Below are 14,536 nucleotides of genomic sequence, written 5' to 3'. Positions count from 1 at the left end.
ATGCTAGTTTTTCCGCGGGAAAATCGCGGGAATTTAAAATGCGATTTTCCCGCGGACTGGAATTCCGAAACTCTCGCGGTAATTTCCGCGAGAGTTCCGTTACGTGTGCACTTAGCTGAAAGGTTTTTAAGCTCATAGATAATGTTTTCAATAGCAAAAGCAGATTAGAAATCTGCTCTATCTATATATCCATTTATCCATATCTGTCTATCCATATCGTATCTGTACCAAAAAGAATGAAAACCGGGTAGTACACCAATATATATTCTGTTCTATCTAAATATCTTGATTATTGGATCATAAAAATGATTAAATGTCTGAGGTTCACATTGTACTACAATAAATTTTTCACTTAAATATAAGCAATATATGTGGGAGTCGTGGAGTCGGAGTCGGAGTCGGTGTAAGGGAAATTGAGGAGTCGGAGTCGCAGGTTTGGCTTACCGACTCCACAGCCCTGGTAAAAAACGTCAACTCATCCTGCAAAAAACATGTCTATGGAAAAATTTAGGTTTCTCCTTCGCCTCATTGGGGGACACAGGTACTGTGGGTGTATGCTACCACCCCCTGGAGGCTGACACTAAGTGAAAAAAATAGGTTCGCTCCTCCGCCGTATACACCCTCGCCCCGATTGTGGACGGAAACCAGTTTCTTGCTTAGTGTCTGTTGGAGGCACACGTATTTCTGTTTCCAGACTTTCTTTTTTTTTTCCTCTATGAAGATGAGACGGGGGACGGACCCTATTGAAAGGGTCGGATCTCCCCAAACCAACAACGGGCGAGCTTGTGCGAGTGTCGCCTCCACGTATCCTCTTCCGCGACGTGGGACATGATGCCAGACTTAGCCCTGACCACCCTAAGGCATTGAAACCCTAGGCTGTACAGAGGCACAAGTGTAGTCCGTGCGGCTCCCACTGCTCCACCAATGCTAGACTGCGGTGCGGCAAGGCGGCGGACGGTCCCTCTCCTCACCCCTTGAAGGGTAAGACAGGAGCTAGGGTGCCTGCACCGTCCTTTATGTGGCCCCCCTCTACCTGAGCTGGAGCTGAAGCATCACGGTGGAGGGTGGCCTAGGAGGGCTCCTGCAGCGGCGTTCCACAGGGCTGGAGCCCTTAGCCTTTTTTTGGGGGTCAGAGCGGCAGCATCCGCTACAGAATAAGTGCTTTCTGGCGTCCGGCGGCGGGTCACCTTTTTCCCGGCCTTGGTCTCCGTGGGCCGGCGTGTAAACCCCCCCCCCGGTTGGATGCTGAAAATCCAGCCCGCGGCTTCAGCCGTCGCTAGGCCGCGGGCGGAAGTCCTGCCCTCCATCGGGTCACGTCCGGCGGGGCGGGCGCCGAAGAGATTTAGCCCCCGGCTTTGGGCCGACGCTAGGCTGCAGGCAGAAGTACTGCCCCCAGGCCCCAGGACTCCTTTTTTCTGCCGGCGGCCTGCCCACAGTTGTGGCACGTACCTGTTTGAACCGGAGCACCGCTCTGCACTTCCAGAACGCAGGGGACACAGGACTGGGGTAAGTGCTGCCCCCAAACCCCCCCGAGAGGCCACGCTAGGTGAATACGAAGAGTGCTCTTCCCCAGCGGTCTACAGCGCTGATGCCTGGCAGATACAGCATGTCCGGAAAGCTAAGACGCACACGTTTCTATACGCTGCATGTATCGCCTATCGGTCCGCCTTTCCGCAGGCACAGACCAAGCGATTATGCGAAGCCTGCGAGTCCAAACGCACCCAGGAGCCCTCCCCTGCGACCGAGCCCAGTGTACCAAGTCCCCCGGAATGGGCACTATCACTGTCACAATCTATAGCGTCACGAGAGCAATCGAGTCCCTTCGTGCCCCAGATAAGGGCAGAGATAGTGGCTCGCCTGTCTTAGAGGGGTCCTCTACCTCACCGGAGCCTCCGGCCTGCAGGGGCTGCTCTCACTCCAGGCAAACGCGGGGGAAACAAACCCACACGGCGTCTCCCGGTCCATCCGGTGCCTCGGCATCCGTGACTTCTGCTTCTCGCTCTCCTTCAGCAGCAGTCGATAACGAGCGAGGCTCAGACTACGACTTGGACGAACCCCTTGACCTAGATACGTCTGGGTGTCGGGAAACAGTTGACAGCCTCATTGAAGCCGTCAACCAGACTCTGGTGATTGAGGATGATTCCACCTTGGCCTCAGGTCACAAGATGTCATTGAAGCGAGTCAAGCGCCCCCATAGAATATTTTGCATTCACCCAGAGTTTGAGGACATAGTGCAACGACACAGGGAACGGCTGGACAGGCGCTTCTCGAGCCAGAAGGCACTCGAGGCGAGATATCCGTTTGCCCTGGATCTCCGTAAAAAATGAACGGAATCCCCAACGGTGGATTCACCTGTGTCACGCTTGGCTTCTAAAACCCTGCCCCTGACCCTAGTGGGTCTTCTATTAAGGATCCCACTGGTCGTCTCATAGAGAGCTTGGCTCGCTCAGTGTTTAAGGCGTCAGAATCAGCATTCTCTCCCTCGTTCGCGGCAACGTGGGTAGCCAAGGCCATGGTTTCTTGGTCGGAATCATTGAACAGAGCCTTGCAAGATATGGACCTACCACCAGAAGTGTCAGATCGCAAATCAGATTGCTGTGGCTGGGGACTACTTAATCAATGCATCATTAGATGCGGCCAACTGCGCAGCACTCGCTGCCGCAAATGCAATCTCCATTAGGAGAGCTCTGTGGTTAAGGACATGGCGGGCCGATTCAGCGTCGAAGAAGTCCTTGACTTTCCTACCATATCAGTGCGGCCGCCTATTCGGAGAGAGGTTAGATCAGCTCATCTCTGACTCCACAGGAGGGAAGAGCGGTTTTCTCCCTCAACAAAGGGTCAAACCGCCGTTTCGTCACCAGTTTCAGGCACAGTTTCAGGCCTTTCGCAACCCCAGGTGGACTACAGCGGCCAATTCCGCCACTTCAGGTCGCCCCAACCAGGATAGGGATCGACAGGTCTCATATAGAGCCAACCTGTTGGGGAGGATGCGTACTAACCAGCCCAGGTCCCAAAGATCTTCAGCCAAATGACTCGAGGCATTTTCCAGGCGACACCAGCAAGGTAGGCGGCCACCTACTCTGATTTTGCCACGTCTGGCTCACGTCACACACGACACATAGGTAAGAGAGCTGGTGTCCTCGGTGCAAGATAGAATTTGTCAGGTACCCCCAAGGCGTTTTTTTTTTTTTTTTTTTTCTTCCCGTCTTCCCAGGGTGGATGCTCGGGCAAAAGCTTTACTAGGGGCCATCGAATTGCTTCAGCTCAACGGAGTCATTATTCCCGTACCGGAAAACGAGAAGGCTCAAGGCTTCTTTTCCAACCTGTTTGCAGTCCCCAAAAAGGATGGGACTGTCAGGCCCATTTTGGACCTAAAGTTCCTGAACAAATTTATCAGGATCAGACACTTTTGGATGGAGTCTCTCCGTTCAGTCATATGGGGCAGGGGGAATATTTGGCCTCTATCAATATCCAGGATGCCTACCTACATATCCCCATCTTCCCTCCGCATCAAATATTTCTGCGCTTCGCCATCAACGGTCTACATTTCCAGTTTGCAGCGCTGCCTTTCGAGCTAGCCACCGCCCCCAGAGTGTTCACAAAGGTCATGGCAGTTGTCATGGCCATCTTGCACTCCCAGGGCATAGTCATCTTGCCTTACTTAGAAGACCTCTTGGTCAAGGGCCCTTCAATTCGGGCATGCGAGGAAAATGTCAGCATCACGCTAGATACTCTTTCCTGCTTAGGGTTGTTGGTCAACGTGAAAAAATCATCCCTTGTGCCATCTCAGAGGATTTCCTTGTTAGGGATGATCTTTGAAACCTTACAAGAGTTGGTAATTCTCCCTCGAGACAAGGCACTAGCTCTCCGGCAGGGAGTCTGGACACGTCAACAACCAGTCCCTCATACCATCCGGTTCGGGATGAGGATTCTAGGAAAAATGGTGGCAGCAATGGAAGCGATCCCGTTCGCCCAGTTCCATCTTCGCCCCCTGCAACACGCCCTCTTGTCATCCTGGGACAAGAACCCTTTCACACTCGATCACCAGTACCGGTTGTCCTCGCATGTCAGACAGTCACTCGAGTGGTGGACAATCAGGTCCTCCCTTCTCCAAGGGAAACCCTTTCCCCCAGACCATTGGTTGGTAGTCACAACCGACTTGTCGCCACCACACGACCCAACTTGTTGGAGATACGAGCGATCCGGCTGGCTCTGCAACATTTTCATCACCTTCTAGTAGGCCGCCCCATCCGGATTCAATCGGACAACGCCACGGCGGTGGCTTACATAAATCATCAAGGAGGAACCCGGAGCAGAGCAACCATGCGCGAGGTAGGGCACGTTCTTTACTGGGCTGAGAGGAATCACTTGGTGATATCGGCGGGCCACATCCCAGGTGTAGAGAACTGGGCGGCAGACTTCCTCAGCCGGCAGGATCTTGCGTCCGGGGAATGGTCTTTACACCCCGAGGTCTTCCATCAGATTTGCCAACGGTGGGGAACATCGGATGTGGACCTCATGGCCTCCAGGGTGAACACCAAGGTGCCCACATTTGTAGCTCGGTTCCGGGGACCCGCAGGCAATTGCCATGGATGCGTTGGTTCTGCCATGGAACCAGTTTCGCCTCTCATATCTATTTCCCCCGCTGCCACTGCTTCCGAGAGTCATCAAGATCAAGGCAGAAGGGGTTCCAGCGATTCTGCTGGCCCCATCGGGCATGGTGCGCAGAGCTACTGCAGCTGCTCGCCAACATTCCTTGGCGACTGCCAGAGCGCCCAGATCTACTTTCCCAGGGCCCATCTGCCACCCGAACTCAGGGACCCTGTGTTTGACGGCTTGGTCGTTGAATCTTGGATTCTCACCCAGGCAGGGTTTGGGCGCAAAGTGGTTGCTACAGTGGTTAGCTCCCGGAAGCTTACCTCGGCCCGAATTTACGATCACACCTGGAAGGTTTTCTTCTCATGGTGTCGAGGCCGCGGTTGTTCTCCACTGAGATTCTCTATCCCTTACATCTTGGCCTTTCTCCAGTCTGGCTTAGACTCAGACTTGGCCCCAAGTTCCCTCTGGAGACAGATATCGGCCTTATCTGTCCTTTTCCAGCGCAGGATTGCTATCAGTTTTCAGGTAAAGACTTTCATCCAGGGAGTATCCCACTTGGTACCTCCCTATAGGGCGCCTATGGACGCCTGGGACCTTAACATGGTCTTAGGCATTCTGCAGGAAGCTCCATTTGAACCGCTACAGGATGTCTTTGTCGTACCTTAACTGGAAGATGGCATTCCTCGTAGCTATAACTTCTATCAGGCGAGTTTCGGAGCTGGCAGCCCTATCTTGTCGAGCCCCGTTTCTCACTTTCCACAAGGATAAGGTGGTTCTCAGACCAGCTCCTCCTTTTCTGCCAAAGGTTGTTTCCTTGTTTCACATTAATGATATTGTCTTGCCCTCTTTTTGTCCATCACCGGTACACCGTGTGGAAAAGGCCCTTCATATGTTGGATCTGGTGAGAGCACTCAGGAGGTACGTGTCACAGACGGCACCTTTTCGTCAGTCAGACGTGCTGTTCGTGCGCCCTGAAGGTCGCAGGAAGGGACTCGCTGCCTCAAAATCGACCATAGCCAGGTGGATTCGGTTGACTATTCAAGAGTCTTACAGCATCAGAGGCGCACCAGTTCCAGCAGGGATCAGAGCACACTCTACTCGGTCGGTGGGCGCCTCTTGGGCTCTTCGGCACCAGACATCAGCAGAACAGGTTTGCAAGGCAGTAACCTGGTCCAGCCTGCACACATTTGCCAAACATTACAATATCCATACTCAGGCTTCAGCGGATGCGAGCCTGGGTAGAAAAATTCTCCAAGCAGCAGAGGCGCACCTTTAGACAGGAGCTGCATGTAGCTTGGATTGGTGAGTCAACTTCCCACCAAAGGACTGCTTTAGGACGTCCCACAGTACCTGTGTCCCCCAATGAGGCGAAGGAGAAACATGGATTTTTGTGATAAATTCACCGTAAAATCCTTTTCTCCAAGACGCTCATTGGGGGACACAGCACCCACCCTGGTAGCCAATTGGCTTTTGTTTGTTTAATTAATATGCATTTTCTTTTTGATATTAGGGTGGTGTTTTTCTAGACATGTTGTTACCTGCATTAAGGTTGATTTTGTTTTATTTTTGTTTGATCTCCTACTGCTTTTGCACCAAATTGGCTTCCGCCCGCAATCGGGGCGAGGGTGTATACGGCGGAGGAGGAACTAACCTGTTTTTTTCACTTAGTGTCAGCCTCCAGGCGGTAGTAGCATACACCCACAGTACCTGTGTCCCAAAATGAGCATCTCGGAGAAAAGGATTTTACGGTGAGTTTATCACAAAAATCCATGTTTTCCACATTATTACTAGCTAAAAAAAACCTGAAAAAAAATGTAGTAAAATGCACTCTCACAATGCAAAATGGACCCCTCTTTTGAGCTGTGTGTTCCCAAGCCACAGTTACCATACAGTGGGGGAAGAGAAGCGTTTGATACGCTGCTGATTTTGCAAGTTTTCCCACCTACAAAGAATGGCGAGGTCTGTAATTTTTATCGGAGGTAGACTTCAACTACGAGGGACAGAATCTAAAAATAAAAGCCAGAAAATAACATTGTATGATTTTTACATAATTAATTTGCGTTTAATTGCATAAAATAAGTATTTGGTACTAGAAAAAAATAGAAAATAATATTTGGTACAGAAATCTTTGCAAATAAGGAGGTCAGATGTTTCCTGTATTTCTTGACCAAGTTTGCACACCCTTCAACAGGGATTTTAGCCCACTCCTCCATACAGATCTTCTTCAGATGTTTCAGTTTTCAAGGTCGTCGCTGGACAACATTGAGTTTCAGCTCCTCCAAAGATTTTCTATTGGGTTCAGGTATGGAGACTGGCTAGACCACTCCAAGACCTTGAATTGCTTCTTACGGAGCCACTACTTAGTTGCCCTGACTGTGTGTATTTTGGGTTATTGTCATGCTGAAAGACCCAGCCACGACCCAAACATATATTGTCGGTGAGACAAGATGAAACACAAACACAGGCAGAAAATAGACTGAGCAAATGATGGGGCCCAAACTGTCTAGATAGGACAGGACAGAAAAGATACTGTCTGCAATCATGCAAAAACCCTAAAAAATCCAACACATGTGATATACAAAAAACCTGAGGCCACACGACCTCACCTCCGCTAGATCAGCACTCTGGTGTGAACTGGAAGCAAAGCCAAAGATACTAATATAGCAGGGGACTGAACAAACTAGCACAAGCTGTAAGATATGGAGCAATGATAAAGGTCTAGCTGAAACGCGTCTTGCCGTGCACTTTACAGCAGTAATTTTTCCTATCTCTGCCTATATCTATAATATGCTGCTATGGATAAATATTTTTAATCTACGTTTGAAATAAAGAAAAAGATTTTTTATGTACTTCAAACTTGGCTCGCTGGATTCATCTCCTTTTCGCAATTATTGTTGGCAAGAGCTCCTGTCATTTATCCGTTGCTGAGAGCCTATACAGTATAGCAGCTTATCTTTTGAACCAACCGGGTAAACTGGCATTTTTTCTTTTTTATTAAGATATGGAGCGGGGCCCAGCGCTGCCCCCAGCAGGGAGTACGCTGAACCCTCGCAAAAAAGCAGAAAGCAAAAAAGCACAACCAGATTAGATGCAAAGGATTAGCAAAAGAATCACTTAACTGAACCATGCAGATCAGGCAGGAGACTGAAGAGCTAAAAATGCACAAGGAGGAAATCACCAGCAACCACTAAGGGAAGCCTGCTCACTTATATGCTCCCAGCCAATAACGCCAGATTCCCAGTCATCATCGTCAGGTGGCAAGTGTTATGAATGAGTCACCGTAGGAGGCAAAAGCAGAAATACAAGCTAAGTCCAGAAAACCAGAGAAGTTGGCAACTATCAGATTGCAGACCCCTGAACCTATCAACACAACTAGCAGTAGCCGTGGGGGGTTCCTACGATGCCCTAGACCCCTCGATCACAGCCGGTGAAATACATAGGCTTAAAGAAAGAAAGGGGAAATCTAAACTGCCCCAGAGCAGACCCCAAAGCAATAGGCAGCCCCCAACATATAATGACAGTGAAGCAAGATGAAAATACTAACACAGACAGAAAGATAGACTGAGCAAAGACGGGGCCCCAAAACTACCTAGACAGGAAAGGACAGGAAGGCTGCTGTCTGCAATCTGCTAAAACCCTATCAAAGACATAAGCCAACCAGCTGATATGAAAAAGGCCCTGAAGCAGCTAGGCTTCAAAAACTGAATCAGCGCTCAGGTATTTTCAGAAGACAGAGCTAAATGAATTCAGCACACCCCAGCAGGGAATGGCAGAAATCCAGAAAAACAAAGCAAAAACAAAGTCAAAGCACAAAAGCAAAAGGCCGAGCAGCAAACTTAGCTTTGGAGGAGCAGGAATTCAGACTGGTCTCCAAGGATCCCACAGAGAAATCACCCGCAGGGCAGAAGGGCGTCGGCAGCATTATATCCAGTCCGTAACTCCACTCAGCCAGTCACAATCATCAGCCTCAGGTGTTTGACAATCAGGCTCACTACCTTTCTTTACCAGAAGAGGGAGTTCCTCGGGCCTCAGTAATGAAGGGGAAAATGAACTCACAACAGTACCTCCCCCTTGAGGAGGGGTCACCGAACCCTCAACTATGCCACCAGGGCGATCAGGGTGAGCCCGATGAAAGGCACGCACCAATCGTTTGGCATGAATATCAGAGGCGGAGACCCAGGAATTATCCTCCTGACCATAACCCTTTCCCCTTAACCAAATACTGGAGTCTCCGTCTAGCCAGACGGGAATCCAGTACTTTCTCTACCTCATACTCCATGTTACCTTCAACCAATACAGGGTCTGGAGGTGCCACCCCCGGAACAACAGGTTCAACAAACCTCTTCAACAAAGATTTATGGAACACATTATGGATTTTAAATGTGACAGGAAGAGCCAAACGAAAAGAGACCGGATTAATAATCTCCACAATCTTGTAAGGTCCAATAAATCTAGGCTTAAACTTAGGAGAAGCCACCTTCATAGCAATATTTTTTGATGATAACCACACCATATCACCAACCTTAAACTGGGGACCAATGGTCCTATGTCGATTGGAAAACCGCTGGGCCTTCTCCTGGGAGAGAGATAACTTATCAACCACTTGGTCCCAGATCTGGTGCATTCTCTCCACCACAGTGTCAACACCTGGGCAGGCAGAGGGCTCCAGCTGCCCTGAAGAAAATCGAGGATGAAACCCAAAGTTACAAAAAAAAGTGACATCAAAGTGGCAGAACTAGCTCTATTATTCAAAGCAAATTCGGCCAAGGGCAAAAATGAAACCCAATCATCCTGATCAGCAGAAATAAAACATCTCATATATGACTCCAAGGTCTGGTTTGTTCTCTCTGTGTGCCCATTGGTCTAAGGGTGAAAAGCAGAGGAGAAGGACAACTGAATTCCCAGCCTGGAACAGAAAGTTCTCCAAAATCTAGACACAAACTGCACTCCTCTGTCAGATACAATGTTCTCAGGAATCCCGTGCAAACGAACCACCTGTTGTAAAAACAGGGGCACCAACTCAGAGGAAGACGGCAACGTAGGGAGTGGTACAAGATGAACCATCTTAGAGAACCTATCACAAATCACCCAAATAAGTCATCCTCTGAGAGACAGGCATATCAGAGATGAAATCCATTGAAATATGGGTCCATGGCCTCTTGGGGACAGGCAAAGGCATCAACAACCCACTAGAGCGAGAACACTATTTAGACCGGGAGCACGTCCCACAGGACTGCACAAAATTCCTGACATCACGAGACAAGGAGGGCCACCAAAAAAACCGACTCACCAGATCTCTAGTACCAAAAATACCTGGATGACCAGCCAAAGCAGAGCAATGAACTTCAGACATCACTCTCTTCTTCCACTGGTCAGGAACATACAACTTTCCACTGGGACAACGCTCAGGTTTGTCCTCCTGGAACTCTTCCAGAGCACGTCTCAAATCGGGCGAGATGGCAGAAAGAACTACCCCTTCGCCTAAGATGGTAGCAGGCTTGGTCACCACAGGAGAATCAGCAAGGAAGCTCCTAGAGAGGGCGTCTGCCTTGACATTCTTTGTTCCAGGAAGAAAAACCACAAAATCAAAACGTGTAAAAAACAAGGCCCACCTAGCCTGTCTAGGGTTCAAGCGCTTAGCCGACTGTAGGTAAATCAAATTCTTGTGGTCAGTGAGGACCACGACTTGATGCTTAGCTCCCTCCAACCAATGTCTCCACTCCTCAAATGCCCATTTCATGGCCAACAGTTCCCGATTCCCCACATCATAGTTACGTTCAGATGGAGAGAACTTTCGGGAAAAGAAAGCACAGGGATTCATTTTAGAAGTTACAGGATCCTTTTGGGACAAAACAGCTCCTGCACCAATCTCAGAAGCATCCACCTCTACCTGGAATGGAAGTGAGACATCAGGTTGCCGCAAAACCGGGGCGGAGGTGAATCTTCGCTTCAACTCCTGAAAGGAAGAAACAGCCTCCGGAGACCAATTTAACACATCAGCACCCTTTTTAGTCAAATCAGTCAATGGCTTGGCAATACTAGAAAATTTTGCTATAAATTTCCGATAAAAATTAGCAAAACCCAAAAACTTCTGGAGGGCCTTCAAAGAAGTGGGCTGAACCCAATCGTGAATGGCCTGTACCTTGGCCGGGTCCATTTCAATAGTTGACGGGGACAAAATAAATCCCAAAAAAGAAATCCTCTGTACTCCAAAAAGGCATGTAGATCCCTTGACATACAGGGAATTCTCCTTCAAGATCCGGAACACAGTCCGAATATGTTCCACATGAGAATCCCAATCCTTGGAGAAGATCAAAATATCATCCAGATAGATAATCAAAAATGTATCGACAAAATCTCGGAAAATATCGTTCATGAAGCACTGGAAGACAGAAGGGGCATTAGTGAGCCCAAAAGGCATCACCAGGTACTCAAAATGTCCCTTCGGAGTATTAAACGCCGTCTTCCATTCATCCCCATGCTTAATGCGAATAAGATTATACGCCCCCCTGAGGTCAAGCTTGGTAAACCAGCCATCACCTTTAACTCTGGAGAATAGATCAGAAATCAGGGGTAACGGATACTGATATTTAACAGTAATTTTGTTGAGGGCACGATAATCAATACAAGGTCTTAATGATCCATCCTTTTTGGCTGCAAAAAAAAAACCGGCACCCAAGGGTGACGAGGATGGTCTAATATGACCCTTCTCCAACGCCTCCTTAATATAGGATCGCATAGCCTCGTGCTCGGGTACAGATAAATTGAAGAGCCGACCCTTGGGAAATTTACACCCCTGGCTCAGTTCAATTGCACAGTCATAACTCCTATGAGGAGGCAGAGACGCAGACTCATTCTCACTAAATACATCATAAAAGTCCGCCAAATAATCAGGAACATCATGCGACTGAGGAGAGGTGGAAAACACCGGAGCCTCACTAAAGGCACACCGACAACCCCAACTCACCACAGACACAGATTTCCAATCCAAAACTGGATTATGAATCTGTAACCAGGGAAACCCCAGAACAACAGTGTCATGCAGATCATGCAACACCAGAAATCTGCAATTTTCTTGATGGTCTGGGACGACCCGCATTACCACCTGGGTCCAAAACTGGGGTTTATTTTAAGCCAAAGGAGTAGCATCAATTCCCCTCAAAGGGATAGGCGTCTGCAGAGGTGTCATCGGAAATCCACAACGTTTAGCAAAATCCAAGTCCATTAGGTTTAGGGCTGCTCCCGAATCCACAAACGCCTTGGCGGAAAATGTGGACAGGGAGCAGATCAGAGTAATAGCCAGAAGAAACTTAGGTTGAACACCCCCAACAGAAAACGTGTGTGCAAAGCGTTTCTCTCGTTTGGTACAGACAGAAATAATATGCGAGGCATCTCCACAGAAAAAACACAACTTATTACGCCTTCTGAACTCCTGACGCTGCTCTCTGGAAAAAACTCTATCACATTGCATAGGTTCAGACATTTGTTCAACAGGTGGCAACACCTCTCGTACAGCTTTGCGTTCGCGCAAACGCCGATCAACCTGAATGGCTAATGACATAGAATCGTCAAGACCAGAGGGAACAGGAAATCCCACCATAGTATCTTTTACGGCTTCTGACAACCCCTTCCGAAAGAGAGCAGCCAAGGCATTATCATTCCAGGTAGTAAGTACTGCCCACTTTCGGAATTTTTGACAGTACAATTCTGCAGAATCACGACCCTGGCTCAATGCCAGCAGGGTCTTTTCAGCCTGATCAATGGCATTAGGTTCGTCATACAACAACCCCAAAGCTTGAAAAAATGCGTTCACATTAGTCAGAATAGGATCATCTGGTTTCAAAGAAAACGCCCAATCCTGGGGATTGCCACGCAGCAAAGAGATGACAATTTTAACCTGCTGCGCGGAGCTCCCTGACGAGTTAGGCTTCAAGGCAAAAAATAATTTACAATTATTTTTGAAATTCAAAAATTTAGACCGATCCCCAAAAAATACATCAGGTGTAGGAATCTTTGGTTCAGCAGCATGTGAATGAGCAAGGTAGGCGGAAATTCCCCGCACTTCCGCAGCGAGCTGCTCCACACGATCAGACAATTGCTTTATCTCCATTGAGAGAAAAAAAAAAATTCCCCCTACGGCCTCAGAGATATAGAGGAAAAAATATACACAGTTTTTTTTTTTGTTGTTTTTTTTTTTTACAATTCTTTCCTGCTATTGAGTACCCTAGAATCTGCGGTATGGCGGGTGATTCTGTTATGAATCAGTCGCCGTAGGAGGCAAAAGCAGAAATACAAGCTAAGTCCAGAAAACCAGAGAAGTTGGCAACTATCAGATTGCAGACCCCTGAACCTATCAACACAACTAGCAGTAGCCGTGGGGGGTTCCTACGATGCCCTAGACCCCTCGATCACAGCCGGAGAAATACATAGGCCTAAAGAAAGAAAGGGGAAATATAAACTGCCCCAGAGCAGACCCCAAAGCAATAGGCAGCCCCCAACATATAATGACGGTGAAGCAAGATGAAAATACTAACACAGACAGAAAGATAGACTGAGCAAAGACGGGGCCCCAAAACTACCTAGACAGGAAAGGACAGGAAGGCTGCTGTCTGCAATCTGCCAAAACCCTATCAAAGACATAAGCCAACCAGCTGATATGAAAAAGGCCCTGAAGCAGCTAGGCTTCAAAAACTGAATTAGCACTCAGGTATTTTCAGAAGACAGAGCTAAATGAATTCAGCACACCACAGCAGGGAATGGCAGAAATCCAGAAAAACAAAGCAAAAACAAAGTCAAAGCACAGAAGCAAAAGGCCAAGCAGCAAACTTAGCTTGGGAGAAGCAGGAATTCAGACTGGTCTCCAAGGATCCCACAGAGAAATCACCCGCAGGGCAGAAGGGCGTCGGCAGCATTATATCCAGTCCGTAACTCCACTCAGCCAGTCACAATCATCAGCCTCAGGTGTTTGACAATCAGGCTGGTAGTGAAAGGTAGTGTCTTTACCAGAAGAGGGAGTTCCTCGGGCCTCAGTAATGAAGGGGAAAATGAACTCACAACAGGCAAGCTTCCATCAGACTGGCCGGCTCCACTACTCCCAGTAACCACCAGAGGGAGCTCCAGCTCAGAAGTCCGAGCAAGGGAATTCACAACAGTGAACACTAATTAGAGAAGCAGCCAATAGGCCCATGGTCACTCTGTGGGAGCTGCAGAGATCAACTGCTTATGTGTGGGAATCTGTCCTTAGGACAACTATTAGTCGTAAATTCCACAAATCTGGCATTTATGAAAGAAGGGCTAGAAGAAAGCCATTTTTTAAAACAAGCCATAAGAAGTTTGCAGTTTGTGAAAAGCCATGTAGGTCACACAGTTAGTATGTGGACGACGGTGCAGGGATCAGATGATGGCAAAATAAAACTTTTTGAGTTAAATGCAAAAAAGCTATGTGTGGTGAAAAACTAACACTGCCCATCACCCTGAAAACACCATCTCAACTATCATCATGCTGTGGGGATGCTTTTCTTCTACAGGGAGAGGGAAGCTGGTCAGAGTTCATGGAAAGATGGACAGAGCTAAATACAGTGCAGTCAACCTTATGACCAAAACTACAATGGAATAGTTTACATCACAGCATTTTTATTGTCTGAATGGCCCAGTAAAAGTGTAGACCTAAATCATATTGAGAATCTGGGGCAAGACTTGAAAATTGCTGTTCACAGACGCTCTCCATCCAATCTCGCGGAGCTAGAGCTAATTTACAAAAAAGAATGGACACAAATCTCAGCCTCTAGATGTGCGTGGTAGAGACATACCCCAAAAGGCTTGCAGCAGTAATTGCGGAAGGAGGCGGTCCTTCAAAGTATTGACTCACGTGAACTGAATACAAATGCACGTCACAATTTTCAGATTTATATTTTTAAAATATTTATAAAACTATCAG

General features: G+C 48.1%; 1 protein-coding gene across 3 annotated transcripts in view; it reads left to right on the top strand.

Annotated features, from left to right (window-relative positions):
* RIPK1 (receptor interacting serine/threonine kinase 1) overlaps positions 1 to 14,536 on the top strand; it is a 92,726-nt gene that overhangs the window by 45,178 nt on the left and 33,012 nt on the right. The gene's annotated exons all lie outside the window — the stretch shown is intronic.

The sequence above is a fragment of the Dendrobates tinctorius genome, unplaced genomic scaffold (genome assembly GCF_039654945.1).
Source record: "Dendrobates tinctorius isolate UK_male_01 unplaced genomic scaffold, ASM3965494v1 ptg000163l, whole genome shotgun sequence".
In the NCBI taxonomy this organism is placed as follows: domain Eukaryota; kingdom Metazoa; phylum Chordata; class Amphibia; order Anura; family Dendrobatidae; genus Dendrobates; species Dendrobates tinctorius.
The sequence above is the reverse complement of the archived record's forward strand: the minus strand, read 5'-3'. Positions and strand labels throughout refer to the sequence as shown.